General features: G+C 45.0%; 1 protein-coding gene across 1 annotated transcript in view; it reads right to left on the reverse strand.

The window, feature by feature from the left end:
- Window positions 1-25,244, reverse strand: part of CADM2 (cell adhesion molecule 2) — a 721,403-nt gene that overhangs the window by 273,427 nt on the left and 422,732 nt on the right. The gene's annotated exons all lie outside the window — the stretch shown is intronic.

The following is a 25,244-nucleotide window of genomic DNA, read 5'->3' on the forward strand; positions in this document are numbered from 1 at the left end:
AAAATAACTGTGGGTGGAGGAGGTTCATGTGATTGTAGTAAACTCCACACTTCTTTCGAGTAGGTATAGTAAACTCCACACTTCTTTCGTGTAGGCTTTTGCACATAATAGTGCAGCAATGGCCAGTGAGGAGGCTCTCTAGGAGAAGCCACCAACAGCCGCCTGCATAGCAACAGAGAGGTGTCAGGAATTCTTGCCCTGACCTTTTGGTGTTCAGGGTCAGCGGTGGAGACAGGGTGTTCTGCAGTCAGCACCATCAAAGTGCATGGTTGTTCAGTGGATAGTTACCCCTGCTGGTGTCGGTAGCCTGCACTGAAGTAAGTATCCACTCAAGTAATCTTGCATTTGTATGGTGCTGGCTGTGACCCCACCTCTTCCATGAGCCAAACGTTCCCCTCCTCTCTCTATGCTATGCAGCAGTTGCCGGCAGTTTCACCTAGGAAACTGCCTCACCAACAGCCCCTAGAGTACTGTTCAGTTCATGATGCATTCCTCATGTATTCAGAGGCCTAGTATACCCTTGTAATTCAGTTCAAATGTGGCGTGAGTTTGGATAGTGCTCTTAGCAATTGTTGTTTGGGTTGCTTGTTATCTAAATTGACTTAATAGTCTTAGAGGCTTTTCAGACTCCTAAACGTGAATTGTCCACTTCAAAGTTGGATATGTAAAACTGAAAAAAGCAGGCGCCAGAAATCCAATAATACTCTTTATAAAAGTAGTGAACTTTCTATTTCTATATTTTGAATGCAAATATACTTATTATATGTGTAGTGACATATGGTATTTCGCACATATTTCACAAGGACAGGGGGTGGGAGGAGAGCTAAAAGTTAAACTTCAAGAAGAGTCTGGTGAGATACAAAACCTGGGGTTGGATCCAGGATCTGCCTTCCATTGACAGGAGGACTCCACTCATGGAAAATGCCTCTGCTACCCCTCCACACACCATACCCCAATCACCATGGTTCCCCTGACCCTCTGTGTGACATTTTCAGGGGACTGGAGGGGTTGTTCTGTGGAGGAGGGACAGACTAGTCCACTTCTGCCAGCCTAGTTGCACATGCCTAAATCTGGATCCAACCCCTAGATAGTTATTGATGGCAAATACATGTTGATTTCATAAGAGAAAGCACAGAGAGACTGTGATATTGGAGTGTTATTTATTTACTTCTCATATTATGTTCCACTTTTCCATCCAGCAGAAAGCTAAAGGTAGATCACCCTCTAAAGCAATAAATCACCAGTAACAATCCACTGACAGATAAAAATATTCAAGATCTTCAATTCAATTGAATTCATTAGCCACCATCAAAACTTTTAAGCGGAAAAAGGTCTTCTTTTTTTAAAAAGCATATATTGTGCATTTTATTTCTCAGCATACTCCACTGATTCTTTAGCATTAAAAAAAGGTGTCTATGTTCTATGTTTCACAATATTTGTCTGGTATAACACAGTATCTGTTAGGGATGGACAAATCTGTCAATTTTGGTTTCACTCATTTTCTAGGGGTGCACGGAAGTCACTTACCTGGTCTCGCAGCTTGCTTCGTGGTGGGGGGGATGCGCTTCGCTGCTCCCCTCGAAGTTCAGGCCGGGGGGGGAGGCTTCCCTCCTCGCCCGGCCAAAATTCAGGCCGGGGGGGAGGCTTCCCGCCTCGCCCGGCCGAAATTCAGGCCGGGGAGGAGGCGCTTCGCCTCGCCCGGCCACGAAATAAAAAGTTAAAAAAAAAACACGCCCCCGTGATAGGCTACGTGACGGTTTACGTAGCCTATCACGGCTAGATCTGCAAAGTCAGCCATGATAGGCTACGTTAATCGTCACATAGCCTATCACGGGTGACTTAAAAAAAAAAAGCGCGTACGCAAATGGCGGCCCCCATAGGGAGCCGCCATTTGCGTTCCTCATTTGGTCGCTGTAGTCTATGTAAATCTTTACGTAGACTACGGTGAAAATAAGGGCAACGCAAATAGCGTTGCCCTTATTTTCGCCGTAGTCTACGTAATCTTTATGTAGACTACAGCGACCAAATAAGGAACGCGAATGGTGGCTCCCTATAGGGGCCGCCATTATCCGTACGTGTTTTTTTTTTTTAAGTCACCCGTGATAGGCTACGTGACGATTGACGTAGCCTATCACGGCTGACTTTGCAAATCTAGCCGTGATAGGCTACGTTAATCGTCACGTAGCCTATCACGGGGGCGTTTTTTTTTCTTTCTTTTCTTGGAATGGCAGCAGCGGCAGCCGGTCGAAAGACTGGCTGCCGCCCCTGCCCTTGTCGAAGCCCCGCTGAACCGCCGCTGCGACCCGCCACCGGGAGCGACATTCGGAAAAGGTACGTCCCATCCCGGGGGGGGGTGAGGAGAATTTCTCCCCGAAACTACTTCGGGGGGCCGAATACATTGGCACTCGGCCCCCTGAAGTTTCGGGGAGAAATTCTCCCCCATCCCTATCATTTTCCTGATGTTCATTTCATCCTGTTTCTGCATCAGTGTCGAATTTAACAAAAAAGTACAAATGAAAAATTGTTTGCATTTTCATGCACATTTTTCTAATATACACATTTTTGACATACTTATGCCCTACCCCACATCCTGCTTGCCTGGTAGGGATGGTGGAGAAATCCACCATGGACTCCAATGATTCTAAAGAATCCGGCCCCCCAGAGTCCATGGCGGAATGGACTCCCCGCCACCCCCCAAAATCCCCCCAGGAAGAACCCTACCTGGCGGCAGCTGGTCCAGTTCCGTCGTCTTCATTCTGCAGCTATCCACTGCTGAGCTGTGGAACAAAATGGCATCCAGTGTAGGGGACGCCATTTGCGTCCCTGCCCTTGGCCGTGATTGACTACGTAAATATTTACGTAGCCTATCACAGCAAAGAGCAGGGATGCAAATGGCGTACCGGATGCCATTTGCGGCCGCAGCCTGGCAGCAGACAGAAGTCCGGCTATGGGTGGCCCTGGCCGGCGGCTCTGCAGATTTGCCGTGGAGTGGAACTGGCCAGGGAGGATTCCGGGGGGAGGGATGGATTGCCTCCTTCCCAGCAGACCCCAGAGCAGAACGGTAAGTGAAGTTTGTACACCCCTATTGCTTGGCCGGGGGGTGGGGCTGTCAGGGTAGAAACTGAGCCCACAGAATCAGTTCTGATTCTGAGGAGGAACAGCAATCCGTGGGAGAGGAGCTCGCTCATCTCTCACAAGCACAGCAGCTGGCAGAGATTCCTCCTGCAAGCATTCCTGGGAGAGATAGTGACCCTGGCAATGACAGAGCGCTGGAGGGGGGCTTGCTGGATGCTCGGCACAGACGCAGGGAGCGATGACAGATGGAGGGACCAGAAAGGAGGCGTACCGCTTGTTTGGCGCTCAAACAATGGTCGCGTCCCAAGGACCCAAGGGAAAGAGGGAGGATCTCTCCCTATCCCATAAGTTCAGGGTCTTCCCATGGTTCTCCTTCAACCCAGGACCAACTGCCTTACCTGGAGCTTACCTCTGCTATTTTTCCCCAGTGCTCTTCCTTGCTTTGTCGCTAGTGATTAGTATCTGAAAGAGTCATAAAGTAATAAAGGAATAAAGTCTCGGAAAGAATCCTCGTCGTCTGTGTCCTGAGTTGGCTATTGGTGGGGACCGCAAGAGGCAGCTAGGGCACTCCTGACAGGGGCGTTGCAAATGGCTGGGGAGAAGGGAGATGTGGGCAACTGCCATTGGTGGTCTCAGATGGTGCCACTGAGCATGGGAGGGGTCTGAGAGGCAGTTTTAGGTCTCCGAGCCCCTCCTCAATGCCTCTTGGATATGTGGCTCCCTACTGCCCTCCCTTATGCAGTGTGGGGTTTGGCTGGTTGCCCTCTGGGGAGCTGAGTAGGAATTTTTGGCTCACAGTCTGATTGCCTGGGGCTGTGTGTCCTTTTGTCTACTTCACACTGTAAGTGGGGTGGGTGCGTCCTTTAGGTGAATTTAGCTTTATCTGACAGGTTTATTTGGTGACATTTCTCTAGGTTACCTGCTAGGGATGGGCAATGCTGATGAGAACGGGGATGGTGACCATTCAGAGGCAATGTTTTGGTGACAGGTGACACTTGAGGCCTCCTGCTCAGTTTTGTGGCCCAGTGGCGGGGAGGTAAGGGTTACCTCTGAGGCCAACTCACCTCATCCACCCAGTGTTTTGTGGCCTGGAAGAGGGTGACAGGGGTAGGCCTACCATCCCCCAAATGGGTAGCCCTGTAGAGTGGCAAGCTATGACACCACTCTACAGGCTTTGAATGTTTTCGCCCATTACAGTGCCTAGCTAGTTGCTGGCACAGATTAGTTGCCCATCCTAGTCTTTCCCCCTTGCAGATTGATCAATAAATGTGGCCCAATTTGACTCCCATCACTTGTATCTGTCTCCTTATTTTCCCCTTTCCGCTCACAATTACCAGCTTGTGCACTTTCTGCAAACATTTTCCCCAAATATAATGCGGTTTTGTGCATACATTCCTCAAATATATGCATTTTTGTATGCACATTTCTTTACTACATTCGTTTTGCCCATTTTTTTTAGGGATGGTGGAGAATTTCTCCCCGAAACTTCGGGGGGCCGAGCGCCAACGTGTTCGGCCCCCCGAACAAGTTTCGGGGAGAAATCCTCCGCACCCCCCCGCCCCCCGCACCCCCCCGGGACGGGACTTACCTTCCCTGAATGTCCGTCCCGGCGGCGGGTCCGGCTGGCGGTTCGTCAGGTGTTTGAGCGGGGCGGGAGCGGCAGCCGGTCTTTCGACCGGCTGCCGCCGCCACCATTGCAATAAAAGAAAACAAAAACAAAAACGTCCCCTGATAGGCTACGTGACGATTCACGTAGCCTATCACAGCTAGATTTGCAAAGTCAGCCGTGATAGGCTACGTGAATCGTCACGTAGCCTATCACGGGTGACTTAAAAAAAAAGGAAAAAAAAGTGTGTACAGATAATGGCGGCCCCCATAGGGAGCCACCATTCCCGTTCCTTATTTGGTCGCTGTAGTCTACGTAAATGTTTATGTAGACTACGGCGAAAATAAGGGCAACGCTATTTGCGTTGCCCTTATTTTCGCCGTAGTCTACGTAAACATTTACATAGACTACAGCAACTAAATAAGGAACGCGAATGGCGGCTCCCTATGGGGGCCACCATTCGCGTACGCGCTTTTTTTTTTTTAAAGTCACCCGTGATAGGCTACGTGACGATTGACGTAGCCTATCACGGCTGACTTTGCAGACCTAGCCGTGATAGGCTACGTGAATCGTCACGTAGCCTATCAGGGGGCGTTTTTGTTTTTTGTTTTTAACTTTCGCGTTTGTGGCCGGGCGAGGCGGCAAGCCTCCTCCCCGCCCTGAATTTCGGCCAGGCGAGGCGGGAAGCCTCCCCCCGGCCTGAATTTCAGCCGGGCGAGGCGGGAAGCCTCCCCCCCCGGTCTGAACTTCACGGGGGGAGCAGCGAAGTGCTCCCCCCCACCGCGAACAAGCTGCGAGAAAAGGTAAGTGACTTTCGTCCACCCCTAATTTTTTTCTTGTTGAGGTAAATTGCATAAAAATAATGTCCAGATTTCAGTGCAGAAATGTGTTCCGATTTGCATATAGGTTTGAGAGGTGTGAACTGTGTACATTCATATAAAAATTTGGACCAAACCAATTTATTATCCATAGAGATAATACAGATAGTATCTGTAGAACTTAACTAAGAATGTTCTGAATCAGATGTTAGTATGAGAGCAGCTGGGGGGTAAATATATTCAAGGTAGAAATATAAATGACCTGATGCAATTATCAATGCTTTCTGGAAATTAAAGGACTGAGTTTGTTGTTGTTTAGATGGTATTTCTTTTGATGTATTTTTCGTTGTTGTTCAGTCGTTGTTTCCGACTGTTCGTGACCACATGGCCAGGCCTTCCTGTCCTCCGCTCTCTCCCAGAGTGTGCTCAAGTTCATATTCATTGCATCGGTGATGCTATCCAGCCATCTCATCCTCTGCCGTCCCCTTCTCCTTTTGCTAGGGGTGGACAAAAGTCACTTACCTTTTCTCGCAGCTTGTTCGCGGTGGGGGGGAGCGCTTCGCTGCTCCCCCCGCGAAGTTCAGGCCAGGGGGGAGGATTCCCGCCTCGCCCGGCCGAAATTCAGGCCGGGGAGGAGGCTTCCCACCTCGCCCAGCCGAAATTCAGGCTGGGGAGGAGGCGCCTCGCCTCGCCCGGCCGCGAACGCGGAAGTAAAAAAAAAAGCCCCCTGATAGGCTACGTGACGATTCACGTAGCCTATCACGGCTGACTTTGCAAATCTAGCCGTGATAGGCTACGTGAATCGTCACGTAGCCTATCAGGGGACATTTTTTTTTTCTTTTATTGCAATGGCGGGGGCGGCAGCCGGTCGAAAGACCGGCTGCCGCTCCCAACCTGCTCGAACACACGACGAACCGCCAGCCAGACCCGCCGCCGGGAGGGACATTCAGGGAAGGTAAGTCCCGTCCCGGGGGGGTGCGGGGGCGGGGGGGTGCGGAGGATTTCTCCCCGAAACTTGTTCGGGGGGCCGAACACGTTGGCGCTCGGCCCCCTGAAGTTTCAGGGAGAAATTCTCCGCCATCCCTCCCTTTTGCCTTCAATCTTTCCCAGCATCAGGGTCTTTTCCAGTGACTTTTCTCTTCACATTAGGTGGCCAAAATATTTGAGCTTCAGCTTCAGTATCTGTCCTTCCAATGAGCAGTCAGGGTTGATTTCCTTTAGGATTGACTGATTTGACTAAGGATGTACGAAAGCCACTTAGCTTTTCGCGGATGCGATTCGCGGTGGGGGGGAGGCACTCCGTCCCTCCCCCCGGAATCCTTGACGGGGGGGAGGTGATCTGGTCCTCCCCCCCGGAATCCTGCCCGGCTGGCTCCGCTCTGCGGCGGCTCCGTGGAGCAGCCGGCCAGGGCTGTCCGCAGCCGGAATTCCGGCCGTAGACGGGCTGCTGGGGACGCAAATGGCAAATACGCAAATACGTAAATATTTATGTAGGCTATTACGGCGAAAAAAAATGGGGGGGACGCAAATAGTGCCCGCTATGCTATTTGCGTTCCCCTTCTTTTTCGCTGTAATAGCCTAGGTAAATATTTACGTAGGGTAAAACGGTGAAAAATAGGGAACGCAAATGGCGGCCGCCGTAGCCGCCGCCATTTGCATACGCTGTTGTGTTTTTTTTGGCCTGCCGTGATAGGCTTCGTAATTACTTACGTAGCCTATCACAGCAGCCTGGCTGGACGCAAATGGCGTATGTGTTTTTTTTTTTGCTTGCCTTGATAGGCTATGTAAATACTTATGTAGCCTATTACGGCCTCCACAGGGACGTAAAAGGCGTCCCTGCATTAGCCGTGATAGGCTACGTAAGTATTTACATAGCCTATCACGGCTATGATCAGGAAGCGAATGAGAGCCGCAGGGCAGCCGCCATTCGCATGTTAGCGCGGATGGCAGCAGGTAAGTGCTCCGTTTCGCGCGCCATTCATGGGTTGGGGGCTCCATTCTGCGCACCTTTCATGGGTTGGGGTGGTGGGGGCTTCGTTCTGACACGGATTTCAGGGGGCCGAATGCACTGGCATTCAGCCTCACCGAGATCCGTGGCAGAATTCTCTGCCAACCCTAGATTTGACCTCCTTGCAGTCCAGGAGACTCGTAAGAGTCTTCTCCAGCACCACAGTTCGAAAGCATCAATTCTTCGGTGCTCAGCCTTCCTTATAGTCTAGCTCTCACAGCTAGGTGTGTACGAAACCCTGCTTACCTGGCTCCACTGGGTTCCGCTGGGGGGGGGTGAGGCGCTCCATCCCTCCCCCTGGAATCCTGGCTGGCCGGCTCTGCTCCACGGGGATTCCACGGAGCCACCGGCCAGCTCCACTAGCAGCTGGACATCCAGCTGCTGGCTAGCAGAGACGCAAATGGCGGTGGCCATAGCCGCCACCGTTTGCGTCCCTGTGTTCAGCCATGATAGGCTACGTAAAGACTTACGTAGTCTATCACATCTGGGTTAAAAAAAAAAAAAAGCTTATGCAAATGGCAGCGGCTACGGCCGCCGCCTTTTGCATTCCTTATTTTTGGCCACCTTAGTCTACATAAATATTTACGTAGCGGACGCTATTTGCGTTCCCCCTTATTTTCTCCGTCTTAGTCTATGTAAATATTTACGTAGACCAAGATGGCCAAAAATAAGGAACGCAAATGGCGGCGGCCGTAGCCGCCACCATTTGCGTACGCTTTTTTTTTTTTTTAAACCCAGACATGATAGGCTACGTAAGTCTTTACGTAGCCTATCACGAATGGGAGAAAAAACAACAACATCAGACTGCAAATGGCGGAGGCGGCAGCCGGTCGGAAGACCAGCCGCTGCCTCCGCCAAAGCTGCCGCTGGAGCCGCCGCCGTCCGGAACATCCGCCCCAGGTAAGTCGCATCCAGGGGGTGATCCGCGGAGGACGGGGGATGGAAGGCCATTCCGCCATGGAGTTCGGGGGGCCGAATGCACTGGCATTCGGCCTCACTGAGATCCGTGGCGGAATTCTCTGACATCCCTACTCACAGCCATACGTTACTACTGGGAAAACCATAGCTTTGATTATATGGACCTTTGTCAGCAAGGTGATGTCTCTGCTTCTTACTATGCTGTCTAGGTTGGCCATAGGTAGCTTTCCTCCCAAGGAGCAAGCGTCTTTTAATTTCATGGCTACAGTCACCATCTGCGGTGATCTTGGAGCCCAAGAAAATAAAATCTGTCACTGCTTCCATTTCTTCCCCTTCTATATGCCAGGAAGTGATGGGGCCAGATGCCATGATCTTGGGTTTTTTAATGTTGAGTTTCAAACCAGCTTTTGCACTCTCCACTTTCACCCTGAACAAGAGGCTCTTTAGATCCTCTTCACTTTCTGCCATTAGGGTGGTATCGTCCGCGTATCTGAGGTTGCTGATAATTCTCCTGGCAATCTTAATTCCGACCTGTGATTCATCCAACCCAGCATTTCTCATGATGTACTCTGCATATAAGTTAGATAAGCAGGGTGACAATATGCAGCCTTGTTGTACTCCTTTCCCAATTTTGAACTAATCGGTTGTTCCATGTCTGGTTCTTACTGTTGCTTCTTGGCCCTCGTACACGTTTCTCAGGAGACAGGTCAGTTGGTCTGGTACTCCCATCTCTTTCAGAATTTGCCACAGTTTGTTGTGATCCACACAATCAAAGGCTTTAGCGTAGTCACTGAAGCAGAAATAGACGTTTTTCTGGAATTCTCTTGCTTTCTCCATGATCCAGCGAATGTTGGCGATTTGATCTCTCATTCCTCTGCCTCTTCAAAACCCCGCTGTACTTCCAGTAGTTCTCGGTTCACATACTGCTGAAGCCTAGCTTGTAGGATTTTGAGCACAACCTTGCTGGCATGTGAAATGAGCGCAACTGTACAGTAGTTTGAACAATCTTTGGTGTTGCCCTTCTTTGGAATTGGAATGTAAACTGACCTTTTCCAGTCTTGTGGCCACTGTTGAGTGTTCCAAATGTGTTGGCATATTGAGTGCAGCACTTTAACAGCATCATCTTTTAGGCCTCATGAAAATGGCACTGAAGTAGCACAACTGTTGCCAATTTAATGTTTGGCTATACTAGACAGAGGAAAATCAGATGGCTGGTGGGGTGACTATGCACAAATTGGCATTTTTCTTTATTTCTTTCTCTTTTTTCATGAGACAGGGATTCCTCATAATGCACTCATCTGGAATTGCAGATGATGTATGCAGAAATACAAATATTAAGGAAAAGTACACACAAAAATGCATATTTTAGGATAACTACAGAATATAGGAGTTTGATGCTAGATGTAACTTGGATATTATATGTATAAAAGAACTTTTTCCCTGGTGTGGTTGATTGTTGATATTTTTGTACATTTCAATATTAAGAATAGCAATAAATAAATTACAGGAAGCCATGCAACCACTTTGCCTTGTCTTTGTTTCTCTACTCGTGCAAAATTTGAGTGTTCGCCTTGTTAAATGTGGATTGTGCTGGGTCAGAGAATTATAATTTTGTGTCCTTCGCAAATATACACAGTTCCCCCTTCTGTCTTCCAGTCTTGCATAGATACTTCTTATTAGCTGAAAATGTGATAATTTTTCTTGTCATGTGCCATTCCAGCATTTAGAGAAACTTCATAGCTACCGCGCATTATCAATTATTTCTAGAAGTAAAAAGTGCATTGACTTATTCTACCACCTTCTATATCTTTGTAGGGGACTGAATTAGTCATCCCTACTGAGAAACAAAAGAATTCAGTCCTCTAATTAGACTAAATCACAATGCACATATACACTGCGGAATGGCAGAGCAGAGAATGGAACTATGAGCATCTTGTGAAACCTTGAGGTTGATTAAACAAAATAGTGATTTTTAAAAGCAGGATTTTCCAAATTGTACCCACAGCCACATACCCACTTAACAAGGAGTAGGCCCACTGTACTTAATGAGACTTACTTCTGAGTAGAAATGTATAGGATTACATTGTAAAGTTTGTAATATTTAAAGTATTAATGAAGTGATATAAAATAGTATTGTGCAGTTATATCAACTTAGAATTCATGCTGCTTCATTAATTTAGACTATTTTATTTTTATTGTGAAATTACAAAAGGAAAAAAGCAAAGCAAAGAAGAAAAGGATACACACACACACACACAAGATAGAAAGACTAACAACAGAGTATTCAAAAATATATTTAAGCCCTCATCAGATGAGGCTGGAGGCCGAAATGTTTACCTTAAATATATTTTTTGAATACCCTGATGTTAGGCTTTCTTATATATTTTACCTTAAGACTGACTGTATCCACAATCAATCCAGAGCCTCCTTGTTGTTTTGCTTTTATTCTGCTTTACCAACCTGTGTGTGTGTGTGTGTGTGTGTGTGGTGTGTACACACACACACACACACACACACAGAGATTTGTATATATCCATACTAATGAATACATATGAAATGCATATATATGAAAATACTACTTTCTAGTAATTATACATAAGCTCCAACAAAAGCAGACCAGATATCCAAATAAGTATCCATTTGAAGGTTGCATCTATACTGTAAGTATTGTAAGGTTCTGCTTCATTGATATATGCCTCAGTTTATTGAACTAACTGCACAAAGGTGAATAAGAATAATACCACCATCCTGGCAAAAACTAAGCTTAGCAGAATGTAGAAAATCACTACCATCCATATTATAGTTCATGAAGAAATCTACATAGGTGAAATATGATCTTATACAGATGACATTAAAATGCAGCTTAACATACACAGAGAAAGTTAATTATTGTTCATTCACAAATCAGTACATCTTGTTGGATTGCCACTTGAGGTCAAATCAACAAAGTCCAAAGCTGAATGACTTTTCTGGTAACATGAAGAACACTTCAAAGACTGCAATCAAAGTCAAGAGAAAAAAGTAGCCACATTTACAGAGAGAGATTCACAAGATTTCAAATCTTAAGATAAGCCCCAAATTAAGAGCTATTTAGAGAAAATAACCTGGAAAATGATGCTATAGTGGTTGTACTTTAGTGGTTTAGAAATGAGACGAAAAACACCATACTTTGCTTAAGGAATGGATATATCTTTCTCCAGACATTCTAACCATAGGTTATAGGAAGATAATCAGGTAATTGATTTTAGTGGAAGTTAATGCATGTAGGATCATTGTGCAAGAAAGAAGGAGGAAAGGTAATCTTGTAGAAGTTATGACAGCATCTTTATACTAAGGGTCAAACTAAATGTTACTTTTAATATGTAGCATGCTGCTACATCTGTTGTCTTTGCTCAAAAGTAAACATGGGGGGACATGATCCAGACTGAGTCTGTAATGTGTGTGTGGGAAAGTGGATAGGGGAGTTTTAACCCTTTGCCCCACACTGCAATTTGCATAGGATAGAAAGCTCCCATTAAAGCAAATGAAAGCTTTCTCATATGCAAATTGCACACATGGGCCCATTGATCTGGATAGGGGCCCAGTGGGAGTGCGAAGAGTTAAAGCTCCCCTACCTTCCATGCTAGGGTCCTGATTCATATTGGGTCCCCCATGCTTACTTCTGACTAAGGAAAAAGAACAGACATCAGTGTAGCACACAGACTGACAAAAGACAGCAGGCAGCAGATACCAGCAACTGTACAACTGCAGGGGAACAGGTGAAGAGGCCACTGAGAGAGCCAAGTTTTGGGACAAAGAGATTGCTGAACACACTATACACAACCATGGATAGCTCCAATGCACATAAATTGATCTGGCAACTGCCAGCATTGAACTAAGCATTATTTACTTGTCAGGCCCATCTGCATTCACCTTACTGAGCAGTAAAGGGCGGGGCGGGGGGAGGACCCTGTACTTGGAGCTTAGCATTCCCTTAGCATTATACAGCTTTCTTGGGAAGTCATGTGGTGTCTCAGACAAGAAAGACTGGGTAGACCTGGGCAGTTGGTGAGGTGGTTTCTCAGAAGGCTCCATCTGCTTACTCAGGCAGTGCGGGTTTCTGTCCTGTGGGTCTGTGTTCAATAGTGCTGATTTAATTCTGTACACCTTTGTCACTGGCCAGAGACTTGCCTCTGCAGGATCCAGAGTACATCCTACCATCCCATCTGTGCTCAATGGTGCGGATTCCTCCCTCTTCTGCTCTTTATTGGACTAAGCTGGAAGTTCACCAAGCTACATGAGCCCTCTAATAACATAGATTTCAGGTTGGCATCTGGATCTGTACTGGGGTCCAGTTACAGTATCTCCTGCTCTGAATTTGACTCATTGGACAGGGCCATGATGCTGGATCAATGCAAGGTAAAAGCGAACAGTACTATAGAACAGATACTCTTGTGTCTCATTCTAGACTGGTACTACAGTGGCCAATCTGGTTTCAGAAAATTGACATTTGAAAGCCCATTAAAATAAACACAAGATATTTGGTTGGATCTAGACTAAGTGAGTTGAACTTGGGTCCCATTGGAATTAATGTGTGAAGTTAGTAATGACTTAAGCCTCGTTTATTTCAATGGGGGAAAAGTTCAAGAAACTTATTCAGGAATCAACTCATAGATCATTGGCACAAGTCTTGTTCATTAAGCAAAGAGTTGCAGAAGTAAACAATTTCTCTACTTGGCACTAAAGGTAAGATCAAGTACCTTTTAGGTTTAACCAGATGGTGATTCAAAGTTTGCCCTGATAGTATTTTGCCCATTATAAGATATTCCAGCTTCTTCCAATTCAAAAGTAAGAGTGCAACATCCATCCCCCATGTAATTGATGGATGTCACATTGCTGTATAGTGTTACAGCTTTGCTGTAGAGAATTTAAGATTACCATTAGGATTACCATAAAACCCAATCAGCCAAGGGAAGAAAACACAGGACTAGTCAGAACAGTTGGGGCTGTTGCCAAGAGAGCAAGGAGGAAGGCCATTTTCATCTTTAGAATTTATTTTTATATACCTTGAGTGACTAGACAGTTTTGTCCTGGGTTCTGACTCCACAGCCAAGAAGGAGTAGACTCCACTCTTGGATCCACCAAACTGTGCTGGTCCCTGACTCTACCAGCACACTATAATTGAATTTCATACAAGTTCCAGATTTATTTATTTATTTTAATTATAACCCTGATATGGATTGCAGAATCTAGTAGGATTTCTCAGTTAGTCTCCATCCATGCATACAGACATCTATATGTCTGAGCCATGCTATGCTTCTCTTTACAAGTTCAGAAGACTCTAATGCATAACCTTTGCCCACCGGTGGTGCATCACAATGTATAAGCAACATTGATTATCACCACTGTAACTTTTCTCATGATATAAGATAACCAGAGAAGAATACAAGACATAACAAACTTGTGGAATAATAATGAGGCAAAACAGGGGCATATGCTCATCCGTCATTTTGTACAACTTGCCATGCTATAGCAGATCTGTTTCAGCAACATGACATTTGTTCTTTCTCAAAATAATTTCAACAAAGAAAAAAAGTGTACACCCACACATATTAGTTGCAACCTGAGAGACTATCTACATGGCACTGCACATATTGGCTTGATTTGCAGCAAAACAAACTCCATACCATGCCATACTTTATACGTTATGATATACATGCTTGTTCTATACTATTATCTCTTTGTCAGCGTGAAAAAGTCACCTATGAAGCAGTACTGAGAAGATCAACATGCTTGCTTACATTATTGGCAAACTATTCATGAGAAGAAATAGAACAAACAGCCAGATTTGTCAAGATGCATCCTGAGTGATTTAGAATATCTTAGTAAGAAAACAATTCTGCTGCTCAAAAGCAAAACCAGTAGTGACTAATAAGATGTTTTCTACTTTTGATAATTTATGTATTCTTAATTATTAATGATTTCACCTATCATGTCAATATTTACCTTCTTTTGATGTTCATGCCTTTAGAAACGCCAAGCTAGATTTACAGGAACACTATTCTGTTTATGCAAATGCAGCCTGCAAGTGCAATCACTGATCTAAATTATTATAGAACTTACTTGATATATTCTGGAGATTTCCACATGTAACATGAAGCAATTACTCTCTGAGCTAAGACCTGTAATTAATGTGTAATTCACAACCTCTCAGTTCACAGATCTGGGATGTTTTATTGCAACACCCACCCACTCCATTTACACTGCATTGAGAAGTAATATACAATGACGATTATCAATATTGTACATTTCAAAGACAGAGAAATGGGAGTCTTCATTGACATTATCCAGTATTTAAGGGATATGGAGATGCACATTTTAAAATGTTTCACATTCTATCTATTGCATAAAATATTAGCAAAGGGGTAATTAAAATCATTCACTATCTTTACTTCTGATGAGTAAATTAAAAGCTATGAAAATCACCACGATCTCTCCCTCACAAGGGATTCAGCTGCCTTGCCCTCCATTTCTATTAGCTGCCTTTCCTCCATCTGTATTGTTGTAATTGCTCCTTAGAATGTTGACCTTCCAGATTATACATACTTAGAACCACCAATGAAATCTCTTCAGATTGTGTGTGTGTGTGTGTGTTTAGTTCACCATGGATATTTAGTGTCATTTAGATCTAGTTCTATGCAATAAAACATTAAATAGGGTAATTTTAAATTCTGAAATAACTTAATGATTTTATTGGACTTGTTGGTGTTCCCCTCTGTCCCACAAAATATCTACCAATATGGCAATGCTGATCAGCTGAGAGTGTCCCCGTTGAATTAGTTCAGCAAGCTGCTCATGAATCTAGCAGATGTTTATGTTGTCTAGGCCAGTAGAAACCTTATGGACCCTTTTCCTTCTCCTCCTCCCAGGAGCAAATGTCAGCACAACAAAGATCTGGAAGCATGCCATATAGCAGCACAGACAGAAAAAGCTGTCATGGAATACAGGCACGGTGCTGTGTACTAATTTTATTGGTAGTTTGGTTTCAGAAAGATCATTTCAAACTGTACTGCTTATAGTACATACTAATTATCCATTTATGTTTTATGATGCTTCTTTTCAGTACTAATTCTGGTGCTATGTAATTCTAAAGTAACAACAATACCACCACAGAGGAGGAAGCAAAACTAGGAAGCTAACCTATGAATTGATCGTGGCCTTACCAATTGTTTTGGTGAAAAAAGGTTCTGGCTGGAACAAAACAGCTAACTATAAACAAGATTAAGGATAAGGGAGGAGAAATATCACAGAGAGAAATTTTAAACACAAAAAAGAGCTCAGATCTCCTGTGTAATTGAAAGGAGTTCCCTATTGATTGCCCAGTAATTTCTGTTCATTGCAACAAATGAGCTATTTATTGGTCATCAGCATAAGTGGCCAGAAGAATTGCTTCTATAATTGTAAAGAGAGGAGGATGTAGATGGCTCTGATTCAGATCAAACTGCTTTGCTACCATAAACTACTGAATGTTATATAAAGATGACAGAAGCAGTGGTGCTGAGCAACTTGGTGATGAATGCCTTGTTATTTATAATTATGGCTACTGAGAGGAATTTTTGCTAACACCCAGAATAACCTTAATTAAATCGGAGTTTTTAATATGCCTTTGCCAGCCCAAAGATCTATCTAGTCCAACATCTTGTTACCCACAGTGGCCAACCAGATGTTTCTAGGGAAGTCCAGAAGCAGGACATAAGCATAATAGACCTCCTGTGCTCTCACTGCCCCTCCTCCCCCCACAACTGCATACTATTTTTGAATATGGCAGTTTTATATAGCCATCATGGCCAATAGCTATTGATAGGCCTAAATTGTCTAATCTCCTTTGAGATTAGTGAGCACCCTTACAGTGATGTGAGTTACTCCGTCCATCTCTTGTTGATGCAGAAGTTTGTAAGCAAAATGTGTAGCATGGAGGGGTTTGGGCATTTCTGCCCTGTTTGGCTAACTGGATTGTTTATTTTTTTACCTGAATTTTGATTATTCCATTTTTATCCTGCTTTTGAACTGAGAGGTCTTCACATAGAATCCTTCTATAACTACAGATAGGATAGGATAATTGACAGCATTGCTGATTCACTACAAAAAATTGTTAATGTTGTTTGTGATGTTTAAGTAAACCATGTACAAATCTATGGGAGAAACAAAAAGAAAAGAAGAGAAGAAAAGTAAAATGTAAGAAACTAGCAAATATATTGATAAAATGCATTAAACCAATTTTCTGGATCAGTGAACCCATATCTGAAATTGCTTCCCACACTAAAATGTCATTTTATTATTTGTGCTGAATAATCTTTTAGCTGAAAGATTTTACTTCATAACTTTCTGATTAAGTTGGAGGTGACCTAGTACCTAAGACAACATTGCCAGGTGGTAGTTCTTTTACAAGAAAGTTATAAAGACTATTTCTGTGACAATGCACAATGAGGAGATTATTTGGAGCAGAAACGCTGGGGTTGTCCAGTGATTTAAGGTCACCGCTTTAAAACCTTCCTCAGTAGCTTACAGGCTCACCACTTAGTTGGAACAGGTCACTGCAGATTTCTGGAAAACCATCTGCAACTGGTAGACTGGATTCCACAAAGAATACATGTGCATTGAGCAGAAGTGACTCCATGTCGGTGTAAAACAAGCTTTAACATGTAGTGGGAAAGAAAGGGTGAACACAAGCCCATACAGCTATGGATACCAAACATTCCAACCATTAATATTGCTGTTAAAAATATACAAACAACAACAAAACACAGCATAACAAGGTGTGTTCTAGAGCGAGAAAAGAAGAGAGGCCAAATGCCTGCCAAAGCACTGAAGTTGTCAACAAATAATAATAATAAAAAAAAATTAAAGGAGTGCTAGATGGATCTAGGGATGTGCAAATCAGCAAAACTTGAGCTCGCCAAAGTTCTCCGAATTCCATCTCAAAGCTCATTCTGTCCCATGTCCATATCAGATTGTGAGCTTTGATATTTTTTTTCTGCATTTAAACCCATGTGTATTTTTGTGTGTATTTTTCCAGTTGTGTGCATCTTTGAAATGTATACATTTTTCTCCAATTGATTAAAATGTATTTGTGTGCATTTTTCAAAAGTATGCATTTTTCCATGCACATTTTTCAAATGTATGCATGCTGTCAAACACATTTTTTTTTGGGGGGGGGGTCTGCAAATCACACTGCAAGCTTGGAAATGACTTCAACCGCAGATTGAGTCTGAGTCCGTGTTCAGTCTAGAAGATGCGAACTGGATAAATCCTGATCAAAAATGATCTGAAATGAATTTTTCATACATCCCTAGATGGATCTCAGAAGCTCTGATCAAGAGAACTTCTGTCTTGTCTGAATGTAGGAGATAGAACAGTTCTGAAAGACATCCCATTGTAATATGCTACCACGGAAAGATGTGTATGGTCCACTGACACCAGTCTCTTCTCCAACAGGTGAACCATGGAGAATACTGGGTGAACACAATTTCTTAGGAAAGGGGAGGCTACACTGATTCATATGCTCATTCACCCCACTGTAGTGCATAGTTACAAGAACCTTATTTATAAAATTAATAGGCACAAGTGTAATTCACAATCCACCCCTTGTCTCTCTGCAGAAACCAGGTACCCAACTGATATGTAGAGAGCTGAGAATGGTTGCATACCCAGTACCAACCAGGCAGCAAGGGTGGCCTCTAGTGACAGCCGTCAATGATGCACTAACTGTTCCTCTTTGAAGCTTTCACAACTTAATATTATTCAATAAAAAGCTTTATGGGTACTCTGGTACAAAGGTACATCCCTGTGGTGTTTCCAGCACCAGGTGAAGTTCTTTGTGAGCTGAGATGGGTTAAAGAAGATGCAGAGAACAAGCTTGGGTTGAAAATTGGGCCACATTTATTGAAACAGCTGCAAAGGGGTAACAAGGACGGGCATCTAACTGTGTCAGCGGCTAGCTGGCACTTCTTGGGCGAAAACACACCCAGCCTGAGGGGTGGCGGTGATCTTGCCATCCCTCCGGACTGCCCCTTCTGAGGGAGGTAGACTAGGGATGGGGGAGAATTTCTCCCTGAAACATCGGGGGGCCAAGCGCCAACGCATTCGGTCCTCCGAAGGTTGTTCGGGGAGAAATTCTCCGCCCCCCCGCCCCCTCCCCGGGATGGGACTTAGCTTTCACGAATGTCTCTCCCGGCGGCGGGTCCTGGCGGCGGTTCAGCAGGTCTTCGTCAGGGGCGGCAGCCGGTCTTTCGACCAGCTGCCGCCGCCGCCATTACAAGGAAAGTAAAAAAAAAAAAAAACGCCCCTGTGATAGACTACGTGACGATTAACGTAGCCTATCATGGCTAGATCTGCAAAGTCAGCTGTGATAGGCTACGTAAATCGTTACGTAGCCTATCATGGGGCTTTTTTTTTTTTTTTTACTTTTCTTTTGAAGTTCGTGGCCGGACGGGGCGCTTCTCCCCGGCCTGAATTTCGGCTGGGAGAGGTGGGAAGCCTCCCCCCCGGCCTGAATTTCGGCCAGGCGAGGCGGGAAGCCTCCCCCCCCAGCCTGAACTTCAGGGGGAGAAGCGAAGTGCCTCCCCCCCACCGCGAAGCAAGCTGCGAGACCAGGTAAGTGACTTTCGTACATCCCTAAGGTAGACCTTCCGGTATCACCCCCAACCCGGTGCCGCACAACACCTGGGTGAGTGAGTAGGGTTGGTCTCCCAGGCAACCCTTATCCCCCCGCCGAGCTGCACAACCCGTTCGGGGGGCCTCAGGCGTCACCTGTCACCATAAGGTGCCTCTGCATGCACACCATCCCTACTTTCCTATTTTTGCCCATCCTAGCCGCCAACTGGAATGTGACTGATGATAAAGACCATATTCCCTTACCGGACACACTCGACCCGTAAAACAGTGTGACGTAGGCAAAAAAGACGCACAGTAATAGGCCAATCGAACTGTGAGCCAAAAAAATTCCTACATGGCTCCCAAAGGGCAACCGGTAAGAAACCCACACTGCTTAGGGGAGGGTGGGAGGGAGCTGCGTCGAGCCAGAGAGCTGAGATTGGGAGGGGGAGCTGAGTTTAAGGCAGCTCAGCCTGCCCCTCCCTGCATGGTGGTGCCACTGGGGTGCACCAATCAGAGGTCCCTACGTCTTGTCACCCCACCTGCCCGCAATGCCCCCCCCTTTCAGCCAGACAAGCTGGCGCCGGGGTTAGGGCATTTCTGTTCAACCAGGCCTTTTAATCAGTTTTTAAATATGTGCTTTTAATTTTGCGGTTGCTGTAGGTTTTGTTTCTTGTATTTTAAGTTGCTTTTGATTTTATGGCTTTCTTTTCTTCTTTTCTTTTTAATCTAAATTGTTTTTATGTGTTTTTATTTTATCTTTAGGTAAGCCACCGGAAGAATTTTATGTTATGGGGCAGTGTACCAACATCATAAATAATTTTTAAAAACATCTTCAGAAAGGTAATAGCCAGCGACTTCAGGGAAACTACCACAAAGCAAGGAATGTGACTTAGGCTGTAGCTGATTGGCAAAGCACACGCTTCTCATTCAGAATTTGTTGTTGTTCAGTTGTTCAGTCATGTCTGACTCTTCATGACCCCATGGACCATAGCATGCCAGGCCTTTGTGTCCTGCGCTCTCTCCCGGAGCGTGCTCAAGTCCATATTCATTGCATCAGTGATGCTATCTAGCCATCTCATCCTCTGCTGTCCCCTTCTCCTTTTGCCTTCAGTCTTTCCCAGCATCAGGGTCTTTTCCAGAGAGTTTTCACTTCGCATTAGGTGGCCAAAATATTTGAGCTTCAGCTTCAGTATCTGTCCTTCCAATGAGCACTCAGGGTTGATTTCCTTTAGGATTGACTGATTTGACCTCCTTGCAGTCCAAGGGACTCGTAAGAGTCTTCTCCAGCACCATAGTTCGAATTGCATTCAGAATATCCCAGGTTTAATCACTAGCATCTCTCCAGCCAAAAGGATCTCAGGTAACAAGAGACCATTGACAGATACTGCCAGTCAGAGAAACAATGCTGGAGCAATGGGGATGCAGAGGGTCTGGACTATCCATCTAATATCTAGTACCAGATGTACCCATCTATTTCAGTGCTTTGGACAGAGAAGCTTGAGGAATTCAGTTGGTTAATTCCAATATGAACTGATCAGATCCATACCTCCTGGATTAATGTGCAGATCAGGACATAGCTATCCATCAGATTTCATACTTCTTTAAATCTTGAAATGCAGTTTTTGGTCACATATATATCTCTCTCTCTCAAAATTCATTTAAGAATGTGTATTTTGAGATAAAATATATTTAAGATGCAATCTTATACACACTTATCTGGAAGTACCACTGAATTTAATGGGCTTATGTCTGAGTAGACATGTATAGGATGGTACTATTAGAAATGCATATTTTAAGAGTAAGTGCATTCAAAAGTACATATTTACATGCACATTTACATGTAAATTTTGGCAGTTTTGTTTAAATTGCAGATTAATGGAACGGACATGAGTGAACACATGCAAAAGTGCTGTGGACCAGACTGATTCATACTATGGACTCTGCGAGAGAGGTTGTCACTGTTCCTGCAAGGATTGGCAGTATTCCCCAGTGTGCCATTTTTAATCAGCAAGTGCTGGCCCAGGTTTTTTCCAAGTTAAGCACAGTAGATAAGAACTAACCAAATGACATGCTGGGACAGTGGTATTTTGAAACATTCCTTACACAGTTGAAACTCCAATCCAGGGTAGGTGAACCCAAGTTGCTTGCTAAGGGAGATCTGAAAACACCTTTCACTAGTGAGAAATAAGGATGAGTGAATCAGCAAAACTAGAGCTCTTCAAGGTTCTCCAATTTCCACCTCAAACCTCATTCTTAGTCAATTCTCTATCAGGTTGCAAGCTTTTTACTTCTGCAGGGAAATGTGTGCAAGTGTCTGTGCATCTTTCAAAATGTATGAATTTTTCTCCCATTGACTAAAGTATATTTCTGTGCGTTTTAAATGTATACATATCTCCAATGCTTTTTCAGTCACAAAGTTTTTATTACACAGATAGCATTGCAAGCTCTGAAATGCATGGACCTCTGACCATAAATTTCCTTTCAAGTCTTTGTTTGGTTCTAGGAGATGCAAACTGGATACATTCTGGTCAAAAATGAACTGAAATGAATTTCTTCCCCATTCCTAGTGAGAAATACTGTACTATCCAATTTAAGCAGTTTTCAAAGCTTCATAATTGCATCCTGATTGCCCCCACTAGGGGCATTTTATACTAGCCTGTGATTTACATATCTGAACAACATTGCTTTGAGAAAATGTTTAGCTGATACAGCAATTGTGTTGAGTGTGCTAGGAAAACTGTTCATGTAGAATAGAATAGATAAGCAAAAATCATGACATGGGCAAAGGAAGGGTAGATTTAGAAATCCACATACAGTGTGGCTATAATGGCATAGGATCCCACTAAGTGTGTATAAACTGATAAACCACAGGTGTGGATGCGGGTTTTTTTTTACCAACAGAATGCACCATCTGTATGGTGATACGTATATGACACAATAAAGTTGATCAACATTACTGATGAAGTGCCGATGGTGTACATTTTCATTTCTCCCACTGCAGATAGGAATTCATAACCTGACACATTCTCGGTGGCATCACGTTTGTGCAATGCTCCTCCCAGAGAGATTCACAACTTTTATTCTCCCAGGTATTTTAAGAACTGGCTTTTTTCATGCTTTAAGTACTTTGTTCTGCTGCTGGTTTTACTTCGGTTTTATGCGCTGGAATGGTTTTATACTTTGTGCTGGTTTTATCTTGGTTTTATTCTGTGCTGGTTTTAGTCCTTATTTTAATGTTTTGTGTTTTACATTTTTAGTACATTGATACCGCCCAGTAAACTTCAGTTATTGGGTAGTTTAAAAGTACAGTAAATAAATACATAAATGTATATGTTCTCTGGAGTTACTGCAAGCTCCTTTCTCCCATGTGTTTCCACAGACAGAGTGCCATGACAAGAAAAGCACTCTCTCTCTCATCTCAGATGGTAGGGCAACACAGAGGAAGGCTTCAGATGATGACCACAATGTCTGGGCAGGCTCATGTAGTGACCTTCATGTACCCCCTTCATATATCCCCTGAAATTTCAGAGAAACAGGTGTAGTGGTCTTTGTGTTACGCACCTTTACTTTTTACTTTTGTTTTAAGGAAACTGCCAATATTTTTAAATTATTATTTCCAGGCAGATTTGGATGAAAAATTGACATGATTAAGACTGCAAAATTTCAGAAAAATGGTCCCAGAGCAGACTTGACATTTTGAGGGGGATGTGCTTATCCCTCTATATTACTTGTGGACTCTTGCTCTAAAAATTAGGCAAAAGGTGCCAACTTTCAGAAGAAAAGGTGCAGCAGTTCATGGGGAAGGGGAGTTCTCCAAAGAAGAGGGGGTTTGGGGGGGAGGAAGTAATTTGCTTCCTCTTCCCCCTCCTCCCATCTGTAGTTTGGTCAATTTGTATGAAAATGGCGTGCATTCTAGTGATGTCCCCATGGAATAAAACTGCCAAATTTCAGAAGAGTAGATGCAGGGCCTAGTGAGTTATGATGCTTGAAAACCAGTTTAAGGCTTTTTCATAGTGAAATCTGGTGTCATTGAGAGAATGGCCATCTCATGTTACATCCTTGCCCTTTCCCAAAGTGCAGTGATTTTAGTTCCTGGTAAAATGTGATCTAGGATTAGAAGGTGGACCTGTCAGTCACCCAACTGCTATCCACCCTCTTCCCTCCCCCTGCACCAGTTAGGGAATCAAAGCCAAATTGGAAATACACTATTTTATATTTACCAGGCGATCAGACCTGGGCTAGAGCTGTATCTTCAGCCTATCACGTGGCGGTGAAGGCAGCAAGAAAGGAATATTATGCTGCCTCCATCGCATCTGAAGAGTGCTGTCCCAGGAGGCTGTTCCAAGTGGTCCGGAGCCTGGTCAGTCCAGTGGCTCCAGAACCACTGGAGCATTCTAAGGCCTCCTGTGAGGCCTTGGCAAGGCACTTTGCAGATAAAATTGATCAGATTAGGAGTGTTACTCTGTGTGCTGTGGATACAGTTAGTGAGCAAGAGGCGGCCTGTGGCAAACCAGTTTTGTGGGATCGGTTCCAGCTTCTTGCTTCTGATGAACTGGACAAGGTGCTTTCATCTGTAAGACCAACCACATGCTTACGTGATCCTTGCCCATCTTGGCTCATTATGGGCTGCAGAGAGAGACTGGGTGAGGGGATCAGGGCAGTTGTGAACACCTCCCTTGAGGAGGGAGTGATGCCATCAACTCTCAAGGAGGCAGTGATAAGACCGCTCTTAAAGAAGCCCTCCTTGGATCCCCAAGTTCTGAACAACTTTCACCCAGTCTCGAATCTGCCATTTTTGGGCAAGGTGATTGAGCGGGTGGTGGCGATGCAGTTGAAGGCACACTTGGAAGAAACCGATTATCTAGACTCATTTCAGTTGGGCTCGGGCTTCAGGCTTGGGCATGGGACAGAAACGGCCTTGGTCGCCTTGGTGGATGATATGAGGAGGGCTCTGGATAGGGGTTGAATGCTCCTTCCTTGTTCTCCTTGGCCTCACAGCGGCTTTTGATACCGTTGACCACGGTATCCTCCTGGACCGCCTGGAGGGGTTGGACATTGGAGACACTGTATTGCGGTGGTTCCGGTCCTTCCTCTCTGGCAGGTACCAGAGGGTAGCACTGGGAGAGGAGGTTTTGGACCCGTGGCCACTCACTTGTGGGGTGTCACAGGGTTCCATCCTCTCCCCCATGCTATTTAACATCTATGTGAAGCGGCTGAGAGGTTTGGGGTGCGGTGTCATCAGTATGCGGATGACATGCAGCTCTACCTCTCGTTCAAATCTTCACCAAGGTTGCCCGTGAAATCCCTGTCCAAATGTCTGGAGACTGTGAGTGGCTGGATGGGGAGGAATAAGCTGAAGCAGAACCCTGACAAGACCGAGGTACTTTTGGTGGGAGACAAGAGGAGGCTGGGGGATGTTGACGGTGTTGAATGGGGTACAGCTACCCTTGAAAGACCAGGTCCGCAGCCTGGAGGTCATTTTGGACTCCCAGCTGTCCATGGAGGCTCAGGTGTCAGCTGTGAGCCAGACAGTGTTGTAGAAACTCCATCTGATACGGCGGCTGTGCCCCTTCCTTCCCAACCATCTGCTCCCATCGGTAGTACATGCCCTGGTCTCCTCTCGTCTCGTAATGCGCTCTACGTGGGGTTACCCTTGAAGATGGTTTGGAAGCTGCAGCTGGTCCAGAACGCGGCGGCTCGCCTGATTAAAGGCAGCTGCCGGTGAGATCACATCACTCTAGTGCTGAAGGAGTTGCACTGGTTACCAGTTGTTTTCTGGGCCAAATTCAAGGTGTTGGTTTTGACCTTTAAAACCCTATATGGTTCCAGCCCACCCTATCTCAAGGAGTGCCTCCAGCAACACCAGACAGGCCGCTTAATGAGATCAGCCTCGGATGGCCTTCTCTCTGTCCCATCAGCCAGGACAGCTAGACTGGTGGGGACGAGGGAGAGGGCCTTTTCTGTGGTAGCCACCACTCTGTGGAACTCCCTCCCTAGGGAACTCTGCCATGCCCCCTCTTTAATGAGCTTCTGCCATGCATTAAAAACATGTTGTTCAGGCAGGCATTTGGGGTGGGTTAGGGTATTTTGGCAAATGTTTTTATTGTAGAATTTTATTGTTTTAAACTGTTTTATTATATGCTTTATACATTGCCCAGAGTGGCTGGGTGACCAGCCAGATGGG

This window comes from Heloderma suspectum, chromosome 3 (assembly GCF_057233095.1).
Source record: "Heloderma suspectum isolate Gila_16-S chromosome 3, 16-S_ref, whole genome shotgun sequence".
NCBI classification, from domain to species: Eukaryota; Metazoa; Chordata; class Lepidosauria; order Squamata; family Helodermatidae; genus Heloderma; species Heloderma suspectum.